The sequence below is a fragment of the Xiphias gladius genome, chromosome 6, assembly GCF_016859285.1.
Source record: "Xiphias gladius isolate SHS-SW01 ecotype Sanya breed wild chromosome 6, ASM1685928v1, whole genome shotgun sequence".
In the NCBI taxonomy this organism is placed as follows: domain Eukaryota; kingdom Metazoa; phylum Chordata; class Actinopteri; order Istiophoriformes; family Xiphiidae; genus Xiphias; species Xiphias gladius.
Window position 1 is genome coordinate 28,509,324 of NC_053405.1, and position 19,693 is coordinate 28,529,016.

Below are 19,693 nucleotides of genomic sequence, written 5' to 3' on the forward strand. Positions count from 1 at the left end.
TATTCAGATTCAGTTTTTCAGTACAATTATTCAAGCAATTCAATTCAAGCAATTACCTCATACTGCTATTTATATCCAGGGCCATCTAAGTGCAATTGCAGAGAATGGTCGTGTATGACGGAGAAGCATCTATGTGTGTGGTGATCACTAGGGATGATCACCAAATACCATGATTTTAGAATTTTTCGAATAGTCATTAAATTATAAAAAAATCGAATAATTTATGTGACTTTAGTCATGCCCTAAAAATCATATTTTCCCTTGTTTTTGCCAGGGCCTGGTAGTAACACATTTGCCAACCAGCATCAAATAACAAAAGACGAAAAAGCATTACTACCAAGCACTAGTAGAAACGTTTGTGGCACTGTGAGATAGATGGGGAGCTGTGAGAAGGATGGGGATCTTCTTAGAATGGTCAAGCAGTTCGTAAAGAATACTGAATAGTATTTTTGCTTGAAATGCCCATCCCTCGTGATCACAGTATTAATTTGACTTCACAGTAAGAGAGGAAGAAACCAAAATGACAGAACATATTTGTAATCCAATAAAGAGACATGACATTAATTATTATTATTTATTATTTATTAATGTTTTTATTCTTTCATTTCTCTGAGGGACCACACCCAGTGCTTATGTAGCCTGATAAATGTGATAAAAATGTTGTGACATTTAGCTATTTTTTTAGTGTGTTTATTTTAGTGTTTGCAGTAATTCTAGTGGGCATAATCTAATTTTATGTCTATTATTTTGAGCACTGAAAATACTTATCTTGGGTCGGGTCACGGTGACAGCAGGCTTAGCAGGGTATTCAAGATCCCAAGGCATTCCCAGGCCAGATGGGATATGTAATCCCTCCAGCAAGGTCTGCGTCTACCTCGAGGTTTCCTCCCAGTTGGCCGTGCCCAGAAAACCTCCAAAGGAAGGTGCCCAGCAGGCATCCTAATCAGATGCCCAAACCACTTCAACTGGCTTCTTTCAATGCAAGGGAGCAGCAGCTCTACTCCGAGGTCCCTCTGGATGTCCAAGCTTCTCTCACAACCCAGAGCTCATGAACATAGATGAGGGTTGTAACGTAGATTGGCTGGTAAATCAAAAACTTTGCCTTTCTGCATGGCTCCCTCTTCACCACAACAATCTTGTGCAACGTCTGAATCACTGCTGATGCTGCACCATCTGCCTGTCCATCTCACACCCCATTTTACCGTCACCTGTGAACAAGATCCAGAGATACTTCTTCACTTGGGGCAGCAACTCACCCCCGACCTAGAGGGAGCAATCCACTGTTTTCAAAGACATCTTGGCAGCTTCATTCTCATCTGCAAAACACCCTAGTGCGCGCTGGATGGCACAGTCTGATGATAGCCAACAGAACAACATCATCTGCAAAAAGCAGAGACGCAATTCTCAGGTTCCCAAACCGAACACTCCCCTCCCCCCGGCTGTGCCTTGAGATACTGTCCATGAGTATCACAAACAGTATCAGAGGAACGGGGCCGAGAATACAGACACAGCTCTCACATTGGTTATACTGGATGTAGGAACAGCCCCAGTGAACCTTTACTCCCGCAGTACCCCCCACAGGGTCCACTGAGGGACATGGTTGTAAACCTTCTCTATTTCTATAAAACACAGGTAGACTGGATAGTCAAACTCCCATGACTCCCCTCAGTAACCCCACAAGGGCAAAGGCTTTGTCCACTGTTCTATAGCCATGACAGAATCCAAATTGCTCCTCCTGAATCTGAGGTTCGACAATCGGTCAGAGCCTCCTTTCCAGCACCCTGAAATAAACCTTCCTGGCAAAGCTGAGCAGTGTGATTCCCCGATAATTGGAGCACACCCTCCACCCCTGTTTTAAAAAATGGGAACCACCACCCCAGGCTGCCACTCCACAGGTACTGTCCTAAACCTCCACGCAACACTGAAGAGATGTGTCAGCCAAGACAGCCCAACAATATCCAGAGCCTTCAGCCTGGTCATTCTCAGGATGAATTGCATCCAGTTTGCCAGAACTTCTTCGAGGCCAACCAAAAGTCCTTCATCAAAGCCTCCCCAAACTCCTCCAAAAACCGAGTTTTTACTTCTGTGACTGCCAAAGCTTAATTCTAGTGGTCATGATCTAATTTCATATGCATTACTTTGAGCACTAAAAATACTCTCCTTTTTTTTTAAATTACATGCATCTTTCAGTGTACTACTGTATTTTTAGTTGAGAAGATAATTGCATACCAACTGATTTATGACTTCCAAGAAAAACACCAAGACATTATCCACGTTATTAACAAATGTTTATCTCAACAGATGTTTCCATGGAAAGCAGTGTAACCACAGATACTGTTAGTGGAGGGTCTGTCTGGCATTATTCATTCTGGTAACATGCTGTCATGCTGCCACAGGGGTGCTGCTGTGATGTACTGTAAGAAGTAAAAATTACAATTCTAACTTTAGTTTCACAAGTTGTAGCCTCTTTGCAGAAGGGACTTGTCAGCATTACATTTTCAGATCATTCACATTGTTTTTACACACAGTTTCTCACAGATCAAAACTGCAGCAGAGTGTTACCATGATATAGGAAAAAATGAGCCACATCTAGCTTTATAACTTACGTGAAACTCATAAGTGGGTTGAGCTAAAATGTTTGATAACCATGACTAATTTCATTCTCAATTGTTTAATGTGTATCAGAGTCAAGATCGAAAAACTGCTAATGTTAGATCACTCTTGTATAACATATAACTTAATGGCTGAATCAGTATATTCAGGTGAACAGTGTTATCTGACAGAGAAACATGAGTGACCTGTTTGTAACTAGTGTTAGTTAGTCCCTTTACATATTGATGCAGACAGCCTAACATTTACTACTGGGGGTTTCATGCTCTTCTCACAGCACTTTAATGTTACTTTTTAAATTCAGTTTCAGGGCCATACCGTTAGAATGAGACTCTGGATCAGAGCTAACATTACTCTGCAGCTAATATCAATATATACTGTACATGCTAACAGAGCGGCTGGGGCTTCTGTCAGCAGTGAGAGGGAGGAAGGAGGAAGACTGGCCTTTGTTTTACACTGTGAAAAGAGGATATTACAGAGTGACATATTAATATTTAGTGTTAACCATTGAGCTACGGAGAGAGAGGCAGTTTGATTTGATAGGATAAGTTTGATTTGAAAGGACAGAAAGGCGGGATTGTTGAAAATACAGTATTTCAGTAATTTTAATAGCTGGACATAATAGTTACACCCACAAGTAAGCTGTTTTTGAGGAAGCTCAAGAGCCTACTCTTGGATCTTCAAAAAAAAATGTATTTTACTTGATTAACCTTCTATTTCTACTACTAACCTATTTCTTATCAAATCCCAACTTTTTCTCTCAGCTCATTGTTTATTTTTTTATAACATTAATATAAAATCAGGGATTCTTCGAGATGATGTGGCGTAAATATTCAAGCATTTGTGTTGTATGTTTGTTTTCAAGTGGGTCTGCTAGAGCATTGGATTCACTCAGTTGAGGAAAAATACATCCACAAGCTTAGAGGCATCTGTACAGATGATGAATAAAGACAGGATAATTAAAGGGCCAATCAGTCATTTTAACCCTTTGTAGTTGTGGTTAGAGTAGTTTGGAGGTGGATGACTGTTTGTATCGTAAGTCCATGATATTTAAAGGTACCACTGAATATTATAGCTTCCCCTCCATTTGCTGGATGCATATTTATGATATGCACATTTATCTCTGACAATTGACATTACAGAGAAACTCAGCACAGCCAATGTCAACCTGTGTGCTCACCTGTCTATGAATATTGATCAGAATTAAAAACTCCGGGAAGACACATCATTGTTCAGACTGACCTTGGTTAGTACATGCTTATTAACCCAGAGATACACAAAGAAGTGAGCCAACATCTCCGGAGAATTATCGCCAACCAAAAAGTAACTATATATATATATATATATATATAGGGTAGTTGGTGATCATCCCTAGTATATATGTGTGTGTGTGTGTGTGTGTGTGTGTGTGTATATGTGTATATATATGTGTATATGTATGTGTATATATGTATGTGTATATATATGTGTATATATGTATAAATATATGTATAGCAGCTGGATAGCTCAGTGCTGACTTTTACGCAGGAGGTCGGGGGTTCAAATCCCAGGGCGGGGTAACACATATCCAGTGTGGACCCTTAGGCAAGGTCCTTGATGCTGCGTGCCTACTTCAGTATGAGTTAAACCGCAAATTCGAGAGTCACACCGGCTCGGACGTCGCCCGGGTCAACGAGGGTCCGCGTCAGGTGTTGGGGAAATGGGCTACTGGAGCAAGACATAGATGGAGCAGGGCAGAGCGGAACAAGGGAGGCCGAGGACTGGTGAGCATCAGAGCCACTGTCCAGGACGAAACAAACAACATCCAGGAATACATCAGGAAGATGGCCCCAAAAGATGAACTGCTAAGTGATACCTCAGGCAGCAGAAACCCGATGATAGAGAGGAGGAGGAGGACCCATAATGGAGGGACAAGAACCTACACGGCATGTACCACCGACAGATAGAAGAAGTGGCTGCTATCAAGAAATCCTACCAGTGGCTGGAAAAGGCTGGACTGAAGGACAGCACAGAAGCACTAATCATGGCAGCACAAGAACAGGCACTCAGTACAAGATCAATAGAGGCGGGGATCTACCACACCCGACAGGACCCCAGGTGCAGGCTGTGCAAAGATGCTCCTGAGACAGTTCAGCACATAGTAGCAGGGTGTAAGATACAGACAGGAACAGCGTACATGGAACGCCATAACCAAGTGGCTGGCATAGTGTACAGGAACGTCTGCCCTGAGTATTGGTTGGAGGTCCCAAGGTCACAATGGAAGACACCTCTTAAGGTGGTTGAGAATGACCAAGCCAAGATCCTGTGGGACTTCCAAATCCAGACTGACAAACTGGTGATGGCTAACCAACCGGACATCGTGTTGATCAACAAACAACAGAAGAAGGCAGTAGTGATAGACGTAGCGATCCCAAGCGACAGCAACATCAAGAAGAAGGAACACGAGAAAATCGAAAAATACCAAGGGCTGAAAGAGGAGCTAGAAAAGATGTGGCGAGTAAAGGCAACAGTGGTGCCAGTGGTAATTGGAGCACTGGGGGCTGTGCCCCACAAACTGGGAGAATGGCTCCAGCAGATTCCGGGTACAACATCTGAGGTCTCTGTCCAGAAGAGCGCACTTCTAGGAACAGCTAAGATACTGGAGGGGGGAGGTGAGAGGGAGATTTTTTAAAATATATATATATATATATATATATATAGATATGTGTGTGTGTGTGTGTGTGTATATATATATGCATATAAATATATATATATATATATATATATATATATATATATGTATGTATGTGTGTATATATATGTATGTATGTGTGTATATATATGCATGTATGTGTGTATATATATGCATGTATGTGTGTATATATATATATATATATATATGTGTATGTATATGTATATATTTGTGTATATATGAATACATATATATATATGTGTGTGTGTTTATATGTATATAAGTTATACTGTATCTTAACTCTACCTTGTAACTAACTTATATGGTGCAACCCAACAATATAGCACACATTCAAACTGAGTTATGTTTGAACTTACACATAGCTGATGCAACAGCTGCTGAGCTACAAAAATAAAAACCCAAAATATTTCAAACCATAGTTTTCCAACCCCTCACTGGAGACAAAACACATTTTAACTACCACTTTACTTTGCTGCTTTTCACTTCATCATTCATCTTATGTATGTTGACACTCTCCTCTGCAGATAGGAGGACCTCGTACTGCTACACCTTGAATAAATCTGCAAATCAATGAAGCCTTTAACTGGATCTTAGTATCCGAACATTGTTCATTGATACTGAACAAAATTAATCTCTTGTCCTCTGTCAGATGGAGGACAGACGGGAGTAAAGTTTTTTATTGCACTGTGAGACTGCAGGAGTGAGGGTTTCCCATGGACTCAAGACCCTTAGGGGACACAAAACACACATCAAACACCGCTAACACTTCTTCTTTTCCCTGACTCAGCTGAAAGTGACTTCAGAGCATCCGACAGCCACCTTGTCTTGTATTCACATGTGTGTATGTGTTAGTATTTGGAGGGGTCAATGCGTCTCCAGTGTAAGAGTGTGTGAGTAAACAATGGAAGGAAGCCTCTACAAGTGCACAAAAGTCGTCACCCACTACAGCAGAATCATCAAACCAGGAGACAGTCATCTGCTTTTCAGCAAGCAAGGTTCCCCCAGGGACAGCCAATCACACAGCATCAAACTGGTGACATCGACACATACTGCTTTCTTCCAGTCACTATCTGTTTGTGTCTGTTTCATGTTAATGGAGGATTGGATTGAAACATGGACCTGCTGTTTTGTTTTATTTGTAATCTCATGTTAATAATATTAGTAGTATATAATACTAGTGCTAGTTTTTATTTCTGTGCTATCCCAAAACATTTAGTTTATCTTACATGGAATTACACAACACCGCTACATATATCAAACACCAAAAATATAACAAGGTATCCTCTGGTAATACATTGCATTGGGAAGAAGTGAAGAAACAGCTAAGTTTCCAAACAGCCTTGGAGATGGCATCTGCTTTACTTGACCGGTAACAACTTCTAATACTGGCTTCTACTATGTATGTATATATATATGCATGTGTGTGTGTGTGTGTATATATATATATATATATATATTTATATATATACAGCTCTGGAAAAAATTAAGAGACCACTGCAAATGTTTTCTGAAATCAGCATCTCTACATGTATGAAAGCCATTCCAATCCAGTGTCTGTTGAATTCCAACACAAGCACACCTCATTCTAACTTAATGGGGTACTGATTAGGTGATCACCTGAACCAAATCTTATTTAACAAGGAAAAGTATAAAAAACCACTGCTGTGGTCATCACTATCCTCTTGCATTAGGACCAGCTGGATGGCAAAAACAGTGCTAGTAGTACCTCAAAAGTAATTGGAATCATAAAATAACTATTGACCATGCCAAAAGAAACTTTTAAAAGAAACATTTTGAGTGAGGAAAAGAAACTTTCAATTCTAGCTTTACTGGCAGAGGGATACAGTGAGCGTCAGGTTGCTTCCATCCTTAAAATTTCTAAGATGGCAGGTCCTAAGAACAAGGTCAAGCAGCAGACATTGGGGACAACAAAGCTACAGACCGGCAGAGGGCTAAAACGACTATGCACTGACCGGGATGACCGTCAACTCATTCGAATGTCACTCAGCAGCCGTAGGATGAAATCAAGTGACCTACAAAAAGAATGGCAAATGGCAGCTGGGGTGAAGTGCATGGCAAGAACGGTTTGAAACAGGCTCCTAGGGGCAGGGCTCAAGTTGTGTAAAAAAAAAAAAAAAAGAAGAAAAAAGCGCTTCATCAATGAGAAGCAAAGAAGAGCCAGGCTGAGGTTTGCAAAAGACAATAGGGATTGGACCATAGAGGACTGGTGTAAGGTCATGTTCTCTGATGAGTCCAATTTTCAGCTTTGCCTAACACCTGGTCGTCTAATGGTTAGAAGGAGACCTGGAGAGGCCTACAAGCCACAGTGTCTCACACCCGCTGTGAAATTTGGTGGAGGATCCGTGATGATCTGGAGGTGCTTCAGCAAGGCTGGAATTGGGCAGATGCGTCTTTGCTAAGGACTCTGAACAACTCTGAACTCTGAACGTTGTTTTTTCCAACAGGACAATGCTCCATGCCACACAGCTAGGTCAATCAAGGTGTGGATGAAGGACCATCAGATCAAGACCCTGTCATGGCCAGCCCAATCTCCAGACCTGAACCCCATTGAAAGCCTCTGGAATGTGATGAAGAGGAAGATGGATGGTCACAAGCCATCAAAGAAAGCTGAGCTGCTTGAATTTTTGAGCCAGGATTCGCATAAAGTCACCCAACAGCAATGTGAAAGGCTGGTGGAGAGCATGCCAAGACACATGAAAGCTGTGTTTGAAAATCAGGGTTATTCCACCAAATATTGATTTCTGAACTCTGCCTTAGTTAAAACTTTAGCATTGTGTTGTTTAAAAATGAATATGAACTTGTTTTCTTTGCATCATTTGAGGTCTGAAAACACTGCATCTTTTTTGTTATTTTGACCTCTTGTCATTTTCTGCAAATAAATGCTCTATGGATGTATGTATGTGTGTGTATATATATATATATATATATATGCCTGTTCCCCCTTCCCCCTTGCCCTCTGTCTCTTTGTCTTTCCTGCTCTTTACAGCTGTCCATCATTGGGAATCAACCACTTGCCTGCCATCAAACCATCACCATACCACTATAAGAACCCTGCACTGTCCCTGCTGGATTGCTATGCTATCCACGGTTTGTCAATGTGCAACACATCTAGTTCTTATACTAGACAATCTACCTGCTTTGCCTCTTTGTTAGTTTGTTTGCCAGCCTGCCATCCCGGCTCACCAGTTTGCCAATCCCGCCAGCCACCTCACTTCCTCAGGATTCCCTCTGCCCCCCCAGCCCCAACCCTGGCCAGCCAGCATCTCATCTTTACTGCCTGTGTTAAAATAAAAGACCACCTTCACCTTAAGCGTTTGTGCTGTGTCTGCGTTTGGGTTCAGCTTTGACCTTTGACAAATATGGAACATAAACTGGTTAGTAATATCCTTGTATGATTCTAATATTATACAGGTTATTAGATGTCTGTGCAAGAGTTTCATATACACCATTGGAGTTTCTTTCATTCTGTACTGAGGGGCAGATGTTACCCGTATGAGACTTTAACTTATGGATTTCATGAAAACTTTTTATGACCCAGTAGTTAGTTTAATTCTTTTTTTGACCATTTTTCTTCTCATTATATAGCTTGCAGTGCACATTTTAAGTCTGCATTAAAATAAGTGAAGCAATTTAGGTCTGTTTATAGCCAAATAGCTCTGCATTAAGAAAATAGAATGTCCTGGTCTACTATAATATTTGAAATAGTCTCCTATAGCATTTTTCTATAGGTTTCTATAATATCCATAGAGACAGGATGTCATTGTGGATCTGTTGCAAGAAGGTCTGGACAGGATTTAGACTGACACTTTTTAACTTCAGCAATAACCAAATACAGAAGTTTTCATCCAACAGCAGCAGTCAATTAGCCACAAACCAACCACTCTGCTTGCATCTTTCATTGCTGCTCACTGTCATATAATGAACTCAAACTGACTGCTGTGTTTATATTTTGTGGCTCAGCAGGTCACTGGCTCACATTGCTGTGTGGGCAGTTTTAACAGGGCACAGTGGGGAGTTTTGACAGCTGTCATCCAGGAGAAAACATCTGGGTTCATACTCATTACCTATTCATCAAAATGTCTGGGTTGGTCCCATCTACATCCTGTGGATTTACTCAGAACATCTTTACTTTACCTTATTTTCAGCATGTGGATCATTGTTTACTATAGGCTATCTTTTTTTAAACCTAGTGGCTGAATGACACAATCCTGGAGTTGTACACATGTTAACTGTATCCCAGTTATGAGTCTTATCCCAGTGTGGAGCATATTATTATGTTTGCATGGAACATGAATAACCTGGTTATTCATACGTGATTCTTACACAGCCATGTGAGCAAAGGAATGGCGGCCCTGCAAAATATGTGGCAGCCAACAGGTTAATGATATGACAGCAAGTGTCAGCCCCTAATAGAGTGTGGTCCTCTGCACTGTTAATTTCTCTTGGCATCAGGTATTTAGTGCAGAATGATCAATGTTTTGTTTTGTTTTGTTTTTTTCATTTTAACAATGTAAGGGAGGCATTAGACGTCAGTGACAGACTTTTAAAAGGAGTTCAGGTGTCTTAAAAGAATTACAAAAGATTTGGAGCAACTCCAGCTGGTGGCATTTTAGGCAACCAACTAGCTCACCTATGCCTAATAACTGCTCTGTTTGGTAGTTTGATTATTTTGAAAAGATAGCTGAGCAAAATATTCTACAAGTATAATTTTTCATTAACAGCTTTTTGCATTTATTTGTTTTTGCAATATGCAGTTATGACATATTTTTGGGGCATTCACTTTAAATTTCACCTCCAAAAAACGAGAAACTGAACAGCAGCTGAAAATTTTGTTTTTGCTGACCTCCAGTGGTTTTACTTCTCACCTTGCCGCAGGAGTGTAGCTGTTTATTCTAAGATATGCAAGCACACCGGGACATATCTGTTGTTGTGGTTACAGGTGCAACGATGCACACTTCCGGCAACCTAACAGCCTCCACTCCACCCATCATTGATGCAGGGAGTAGTCTGGAGATGAAACAGTCTCGAAACTTTCAACCAGAGAGGTCAGTTAAACACTGCTTGGGTGTGTTTCTTAAATAGCGGGCTTACAGATGGCTTTTTCCAGTAAGCTGATTGCTACATGTCATGTGAAAGAGAAACTTGGTTTCGGTAATCTGATTTCCCCAGGTAAATTTCCTCACTGATTTCTCTGCTAAGTATACAGGTAATCAGTTTTCTGATCAGCTTTTTATGAGTACGCATGTGCATGAAAAAAGAATGCAAACAAGGGAAAGCAGCCAAGCAGCTGGATGGAAGGAGAGAGTATTATGCAGAGTGATGCATCTTTGTATTTAAAATTATCCAAAGTCTGACTTAAACTGAAACTAGCAAATAGTAGCCTCTAGAGGTCCAAATAAGTCAGTCTTCACGCTGAAAATTTGACTGTTCTTACTAATCAGACACATTTGCACTATGAAGGGAAAGCTCTGTTCTGTCTGCCAGTTTTCCTTCCATCAGGCTGCTCTGACACATAAACACAGAGCAGAGACCCGAGTCACCGACATCACTACTGAAGTTTCAAAATAAGGGAGGGGTAGGGTAGGAATCTGATTATTGACCTGCTGCATTTATATACAGATTTAAAGTAACCAGATTACAACAGCGCATGTAAACGCATTCTCCGATTGTCCTAATAAACTGGTATCTCCCGAGTTACCTGCATGTAAACGCTGCTTGACTTGAAAACTTGAGTAGCATGTGGAATTTACACTGAATGTTCAACAAACCTAAGAACAGAACCTACTCAAATTACAAATCATTCCCTCAAATTACCAACATGTGCACTCATTTTGTTCCCTAAATTTGGTCATGTCATGATGTGCCATCAAATCACATAAGTAGAAATGATTAAACACCTGAATAAGCATATTGAGTAATTTGGTGCTATGGTGCTGTCTGCAGCAAATTATAGAGATTCTAAAAAAAAAAAAAAAACTGGTTTCTTGGTCAGTTGCTGAATGTTTTTGTCCATGAATTTTTTAAAGATACTTCTCTGAACCTTGACACACCGTTGCCAAACTATCAGATCAAATTTCACATATTTGCCGTGCAGTGTAAATTAATCATGTCTTTCTGTCTGACTTTGTCATCTCTCTACAAAGATGCATCACTCTGTCTGGGCGTCTGCGGCTTAGGTGGTCGTCCACTAATCTCTGAGTTGGTGTTCGATCCCTGGCTCCTTGTGGTCACACCCCGAAGTGTCCTCGGGCAAGACACTTAACCCCAGGTTGCTCTTGATGTGCATGCCAGCCAGTTTCATGGAAGCTCCATCGCCATCAGTGTGTGACTGTATTACTGACAGCCCCAAGATTACCTTTACATTTTTACATTACATTTACTAATCTGGTAGACGCTTTTATCCAAAGCAATTTACAAGTGAGGGACAACACTAAAGCTAAAATCCATATAGCTCTTAATCTGCCTGGAAGACACTTACACACACAAACGCAGACATGAAAAAAACCCATATGCAGAAGCAAAAATAAGTTATAATACTGCTAATAACTTTAGGCACTGGTTTGCAAAGAGGAAGGGATATTGTCATGTGTGAATATAGTAAGGCAAAGGTATTTGACATTTGTCACTTATCAAACTCAATGGACAGGACAAAATAGTATTATATAACATGACTGATTGTCAATAATAATTAATAATTAATTACACATTGCAATTGTTATTCTTGTGGTGGCACAACAATCAGCATAAGCAGCATCCTGAAAATCGCATTGCCCATCTGGTATTTACCACAGAGTGTACAGTGCACAGCTAGTAGGAGAGCTATAATCAGGTGGGAGGCTCATTCATATGAGGCAGCACAAAGTGAGTTGTTGGTATTTTAGTGGAAATTGGGTCTTAGCATTTTTTTTCTTTGTTTTTTTGTTATCCTGTGAATATCTGTACCAAACTTTCTGGCAATCCATCCAAAAGCTGCAGAGATACTTATGCGGAAAATGGAAACCAACATGTCAACCTGCTGTAACATGTTGGTTTCCATTTTCAGCATAATCCATCAGTGGCTTTTGGACCCCATTATATATATATGTATATATATATACATATATATATACCATTTTGCCACAACATTAAGACTAGTAACTGGTGTTAAGGAGGGAGTACAAGTCTAAGTACAGTATTTTACAGTGAGTGTTGCGTTATTGGTTCTTTGTAGCCTTAATGTTGCTTGGCCAGCAAGTATTTTCCACTAGGTTTATAGTGATTTTTTTCGGATTTTGTCGGCCCTAAAAGTGTTTTGTTGGCCCAGTTTAACTTGCAGGAGTATCTGATGGCTGAGTTCATAACGTCGCCCAACATCTTTACTGGAGAAATAAACAAGGAAGAAAATCTGTCAAACAGCCAAGAATCACAGGTTTTCATAGATGATGAGCTAAACAAGACTGCTTGCTAACTGTCAGAGAAAATGATTCTGGCCGCTTCAACAGTCTGACAAGAGTTAGTGTGAGTCTACGATGCTGTAATTCATGTTACACTTATATAAAAGAAAAGGCTTCAAAGATGAGGACTCTCTTTTCCTATCCAAAATGATATCTCAGGGAAACTATCCAAACAGGACAAGTGTAAAAGTGTTTCCTATCCTCAAAAAGGCTTTTTTTCTCAAAAAACAGCTGTTGGAAATGGTGGGATAGTATTATATTCAGGGTCGTCTAATAGTCGTAGATATGTACAAGGAAGTATTAGGGCCACATTGAGGAAAAAAAATTTGGAGATTTCAAGAATAAGGTCATAAAAATACAGGAGTAAAGTAGTATTTGAGAAATATGTCATAATATTAAAAGAATTAAGTCATATTAGTTATAATTTTACAAGAAAAAAAAAATATTACTAAGAAAAAAACGTAAAATATTGTGAGAAAAAACATAATTTTTTAGGTAAATATATTACCTGCAACCATCAAAACGGGTGAACAGACAGTCAATCGCAACTTGAGCCTGCTTTTGGCAACTGCTGTTTATCTCAGGCGTCATGCCATGCCACATTCATCAGTCAACAGGTAAGTTTACTTAATCATCTTATTATTAAATATTAAACAACAATGCGGTTTTGCTTGCTGAAAGAACACAGTTTTACAGTTTCGTTACTCATTATTAACGTTACTTCCAAATTCGTTAGCTAAGTCACGCTAATTTATGTAGGCTAACTTACATTAACATTGGTCAAGACTTATTCCGCTCATTTATTACAGATATATCGAATGTATGATACATAATGAACCGGGCCACAGTCAAAGTTTGTTGTCATTGTTTGCCTAAGATGATTAAAGCCATGATTCTACAGCTGGCATGTTAGTTATGCAAGTTTGATGGATAAACGTCTTCATCTAGACAATAATTTGTTTAAAGACTGGACTTTTGTCTTTTTTTTTGAGCATGTTTCTTGGCCATTGTCATCTAAGTGAGATATGCGTGTTCACAGGAGAGCAGAATACAAACTAATATCAAACTGAATTATATTTCACCCCTCCTATCCGGTTTCCAGTGGTGGCAGCAAGTACATTGAGCTACATGGCAACTGCTAAAAAGTCCCAAAAGAAGAAAAGGAGGACCTACATTGTCATTGTAATAGGTATGCATTAGTATAGGCCTGCTGGTCTTACATTTACTGGCAGCATTTTCTAAATCAGCAGTCATCTTGGTATGTTTGTCATACTGTAGGTCTATTGGGAGTACCACAGTATCATTTTGTTTATCTGCTGTATACGACAAATGATAGTTTGGTTGAAAGCACTGTACTGATACCGCTTTTGTCACATGAGACACAAAACTAGAGTTGCAGAGCCTCAACAGGTTCTTGTAGTTGTAAATGTATGACAGAGTACTGCTAGTGACTAGCTGTAATAATATCTGGACAGTTTGGAGAGACACAAGCATCTGCGTCTAGTTTATTTCTATTGTACATTAGAAAAGGTCAGATAAGCACAAGTTTTTAATGCAAAATGTAACCAATATGCAATACAGGCTGTGGAAATGTCTGGCAAGGCACAGCTGTCTCTACTGTAACATCTGTTATCTGCTGCCCATAAACATATTTCTAACAGCCTGTGCTGATCCCATGTATTCAGTGCATCACAATTTTTCTTCCATATATGACTTGTTTTGTTACTTAAAGCTGCATATGGAACCTACATAAGCCAACTTCAAAGGCAAGCACAAGTTCCGTACGGATACACAGTTTCACCTTTAATATACTCCAATAAGTCAACAAGATTGTGATTTGTGATTGTGATTCTTTTCAAGCTGCATTTCCCTTACATGCCCATTTTTCGTACCTGGGTCTGACCACAACCACTGTGGAACAGCCTCCAACGCGCATCACTGTGCTCATGAAGTAGTGGGCAGTTACTTTGGGATCATCGTTAGTGGTATATGCCTCCATCCACATCGTGTGACAGCTACATCTGTCAAAGCAGCCATTAACTGCAATGCCATACAGTTTTAGTTTATCATATGAATCCATATGCCATAAGGCGTTGGGGCCTCTGCTCTTGTATTGTCCACATCGGAGACGCCATGTTCACCACAGTTCCACTCCTTCTGCATTCAAAATCTTGATGACCAATCTCTGGTTTCTTCAGAAACCACAAAACTCCTTTGAATGCAGTCAACCACTATCAGCCATTTCCTCTACAGGGAGTTCCTCCAAGTCCATGTGGTTCTTTCTCTGGAATATACACAGTTTCTTTCATCTTTTCAAAGTCCTGATGCTTATGATAATGTGGTGCTGATGTGCCATACGATTAAGTATTTTATTCGTGAAACCTATACCAGAGTATAACTTTACAAGATGCTCCACATTCCTTATTTGAATGCACACAGCAGGCCGCCCTTCTGATATTTCCCCTCTAAAATAACACATAGCCTAAAATTATGACTTTATTCTCATAACTTTTCTCTTTATTCTCATGACTTTTTTCTTGTTAAATTACAACATTATTCTCGCAATGTTACTACCTTATATTCAAAATCTTTTTTTTCCCCTTAATGTGTCCCTAATACTCTGTTTTAAATATGTAAATAAAGTAGACAAAAAAACAACTCATCCACATAGCATAACATAAAGCATAAAACCTAATGTTCACACTAGTCTTTACTTTGTAGTTCAGCTGTGTTAACTTATTCAATATCACAGTGCAGCACTTTGAATTTGTTTGCTGTTAACTTTCTAGGTTTACCTTGCCCTATTGACTAAAATAATTTGTGAGATGGGGTTTCAGAAAGAAACACGAACAGATAATTATACTTAATTCTACTACATTCACAGACACATCACCACACACAAGCACACACCCACACGCTCTGGTCAGCTCTAAAACTGACACTTGCAGTCCTGAGCACTAATGTAATAGTGCCTATACAATACACTACCAGCTGGTAGTGAAGTGTGTCACTCGTGTGAAATAAGCCAACATTCAGTACATTTAACTCACACTAGATCCACGCTTCTAATACTGCTCGAAAGTGGAATTCCGAGCCAAGTGTATCCCCCGATTCACTACGGTCTAACACTCCAGTCCAGTTGTTGAAGGTAATGAGTGTACAAGCTGGTTTTGGGACCGATTTTTAATTAACAGATTTGAAGAAATTACAGTTTGTGACCTGCTTGATTCAGCATAAATATTAAATAAATATTACTCTTGTCCAAACGCACTTACGGCATCACTCCATATCAACAATCTGTTCTTCTTTAGGAAACTGATCAAAAACATCAAATATTTCTGCTGTCAGGTACATTCATTCAGTCACAGCAGGCAGATGACTCAGTTTTTAGCACCACAGCATCCCTGGCATCATGTTACATTACATAAAATGATCACAATGAGTTCTATACATTTAGGTAAAATTTGGGAAAAGTGGAGAACTCATAACTTTACTTCCACAGTCTGTAAGGTTAGCTTGTTTTTCTTCTGCGGACACCTTGCAAGTGCGGTACTAACTGGGTTACTAGGTTGGGCCCAACCCTAATTAAATGGCTGACAGTCATCTCAATGTTGATCCCATCAGCCATTGTCAAGGCATTGCAAGTTTACAATTTACAATAGAAAACATCAAACACCTGTTCTTGAGCACAACCCAATACATTTATGTAGCAAATTTGCATACAGTATTCAGGTCAGGTGACACAACATGGCTGCGACGGTTCAGCTGGAGATGTGCTGTCTGAAAGGAAATTTCGATCTAACTTAAGCTCAAAGCCATCTTTAAGGATGGATAATTTTGACGAAACTGAAGAGTCTGTGATTTTATCTCCTTCAGAACATAAAAAAAAGAAGAAAGCTGAAACTTAACGTTGTGAAAAGTACGTCATAGAAGTCAGGGAAAAGTTCAGTTTTTATTCCACAATGGATTAAGTAAACCAGGGTTTCACTCTGTTGTTTTACATAGATATCCTGTCAGTTAATCAGCAAAGACCTAAAGTGGATAATCCAGCGAAAAACAAAAAAAGGGATGTGACAATCAAGTACATAAGACAATAAGAAGCTAGGGGATGCTTACAATATAAATAAATTATATTCAATCAAACACTCGCCAGCCAATAGATGTGTTTAAATCAGCAAAAAATAAAATAAAAATATGGACGATTTCATCATCCATCACATTTGACTATAGACATTGTCATATGACAATTCGGTTGGCATCGCCGAACCGTATCACTAATCAGTGGAAATTGGTCAAATGGACCATCGTCTTCATCCAGGCCCAAGTGCATGTTCTGTACCTTTACTTATATATTCAAGGTGGGGTGACTAAGTGTAGGTGATCTTATACAGCAACACAATATTTTACCTCCACACCCCTCTGTTAAACATCTGGCAGTCTACCTGCAGGGAATTAGATATGGGTTTATATTTGGCTAAAACATATGGATCAAGAGTAGGCTTTTTAAATAAGAGGTTTAATTACAGCTATTTTAAAAGACTGTGGTATATTGATTATATCTAGTAAAGAGGTGCTAACTAAGGGTAAAACTTCCTTAAGCAGCCTAGTTGGGATGGCGTCTAAGAGACAGGTTAATGGTTTAGATGAAGAAATTGTTGAAGTTAGTTGGCGAGAAAAAATGTCTCAGTATATATCAGGTTTTACAGCTCAAGGTTCCTGTGTTTGAAGATAAATCGGCGACTGGAGGTGGTGAATTTTGTCTCTAATGGTTAGAATTTTATCATTAAAGAAGCTCATGATGTCCTTACTATATGGAGTTATAGGAATACATGGATCCATAGAGCTATGACTCTCTGTCAGCCCGGCTACAGTGCTAAAAAGAAACCTAAGGTTGTTTTTATTTTCCTCTATTAATGATGAGTAATAGGCTGCTCTGGCATTACAGAGGGCCTTCCTATATGTTTTAAGACTGTCATACCAGGCTACACAGGATTCTTCCATTTTGGTAGAACGCCAAATCCTTTCAAGTTTTCATATAGCAGTGAATTAAGTGCTGATGGAATCAGTTCCTTAAATTCAACAACACTACCAGATAGACATCTAGTAAAGACATTTTTGCCTAATGGTGTGTAGTCCAGTAATAGGAATTCAAAAATTACCAAACAATGATTCAATAAAGGAGGATTCTGTGGAAAGACTATTAAATGTTCAATTTCGATGCCATAAATCAGAACGAGGTCAAGGGTGTGGTTAAAACAGTGAGTGGGTTAATTTACACAGCAAAGTTAATTGAGTCTAATAATGAGATAAACACAGTGCTAAGGCTATCATTACCAACATCCACGTGAATATTGAAATCCTACTACAACTACTTTATCTGTACAAAGGACTAAACTTGATAAAAAAATCTGAGAATTCAGATAAAAATTCAGAGTTTGGGCCAGCAGCGCAGTACACTGTAACAAATAGAATAGGCTTTAATGTTTTCCAGGTTGGATGTGTAAGACTAAGATACAGGCTTTCGTTATTAGTTATAACTGAGTTTAGGTTAAAAGATTACTATTAGGCTTGAGTTGAAAATGGCTGCAACTCCACCTCCTCACCCGGTGTCTCAAGGAATGTGAGTATTAATATTACTGGGGGGGGTGTGGATTCATTTAAGCTAACATATTCATCACGACACAGCCAGGTTTCAGTAAGACTTAATAAATCAATATGATGATCTGATATCAGATTGTTTACTAATACAGATTTCGAAGAGAGCGGTCCACAATAGATGAAAGTATCCACAGGATAGTTAAGTTAAGATGTGAACTACTCTTGAATTGCATGAAATGTATTGTATGTGTACATCTGTGTGTGTGTGTGTAAAATTGAAAATATGTTCTCAAGGTGAAGCACAAAAGGAAGGAAGAATTTTGTATTTGTCCCCTATTTTTCAGGATTTTTAAAAAGCATAACGTGCCAGTAGTTTATAGTCTTGTACAGACACTCTAAGGTTGTCTGAGATAGGTTTGCTGAATTCAATTATTTTCATTGATTCTGCACCCATGCTAGTGGCTTTCTAAGGCTGTACATATGCACAGCAGGGCCTTGAGCTAAATGCTAACATCAGCATGCTAACAACGTAACAATGATAATGCTAGCATGTTGATGTTTAGCAGGTATAATGTTAACATTCTTAGTTTAGCATGTTAGCATGCAAAGATTTTCTAATTAAACATAAAGTATAGGTGAGGCTGATGGGAATGTCATTTTTCCAGTTATTTGGTCATAAACCAAAGTATATTTCATTTGTTAAGTTAGGGGATCAAAGTTTTTAAAGCTCATCCTCTTGGGACCCTGAATGTCTGTGCCAAATTACACTGCAGTCCATCCAATAGTTCTTACAATATTTCATTAAAAAACAAAAATGTAAACCTCTTGGTGTTGCTACATGACAAGGCCTAGGCTCACAAGTCAGTAGGATTTATCTTGTGAAAAATGTCAATATCTTCACCAAATTTAGTGAAAAATCCATATTGTCTAAATATTTCTGAACCAAAAATCCCATCCTGCTGGTGTCACTAGAGGAATAGTCTGGGGATCACCGAAGTAATTAGAATACATCATCTGTGTACCATGAACACCTGTAGCAAATTTCATAGCAATCCATTCATTAGTTGTCAAGATGATTCCCTTTGAACCACAAATGTCAACCTCGTAGCATTAGAGGAAAAGTCAGACCATCACCAAAGTCAGTGGGAGTCATCCTCTGAGGATCATGAATGTTTGCATAAAAATTTATGGCAATCCATTCAATTGTTGAGATATCTCAGTCTGGACCAAAAATGCTGGCCGAGCGACAGACAGGCAGACATTGGTCTGAAAATCCCAGGTGAATGTCTGAAATTGCCTTAAGTAAAGTAAATCCAAATATGGACAGACATTTTTTGCA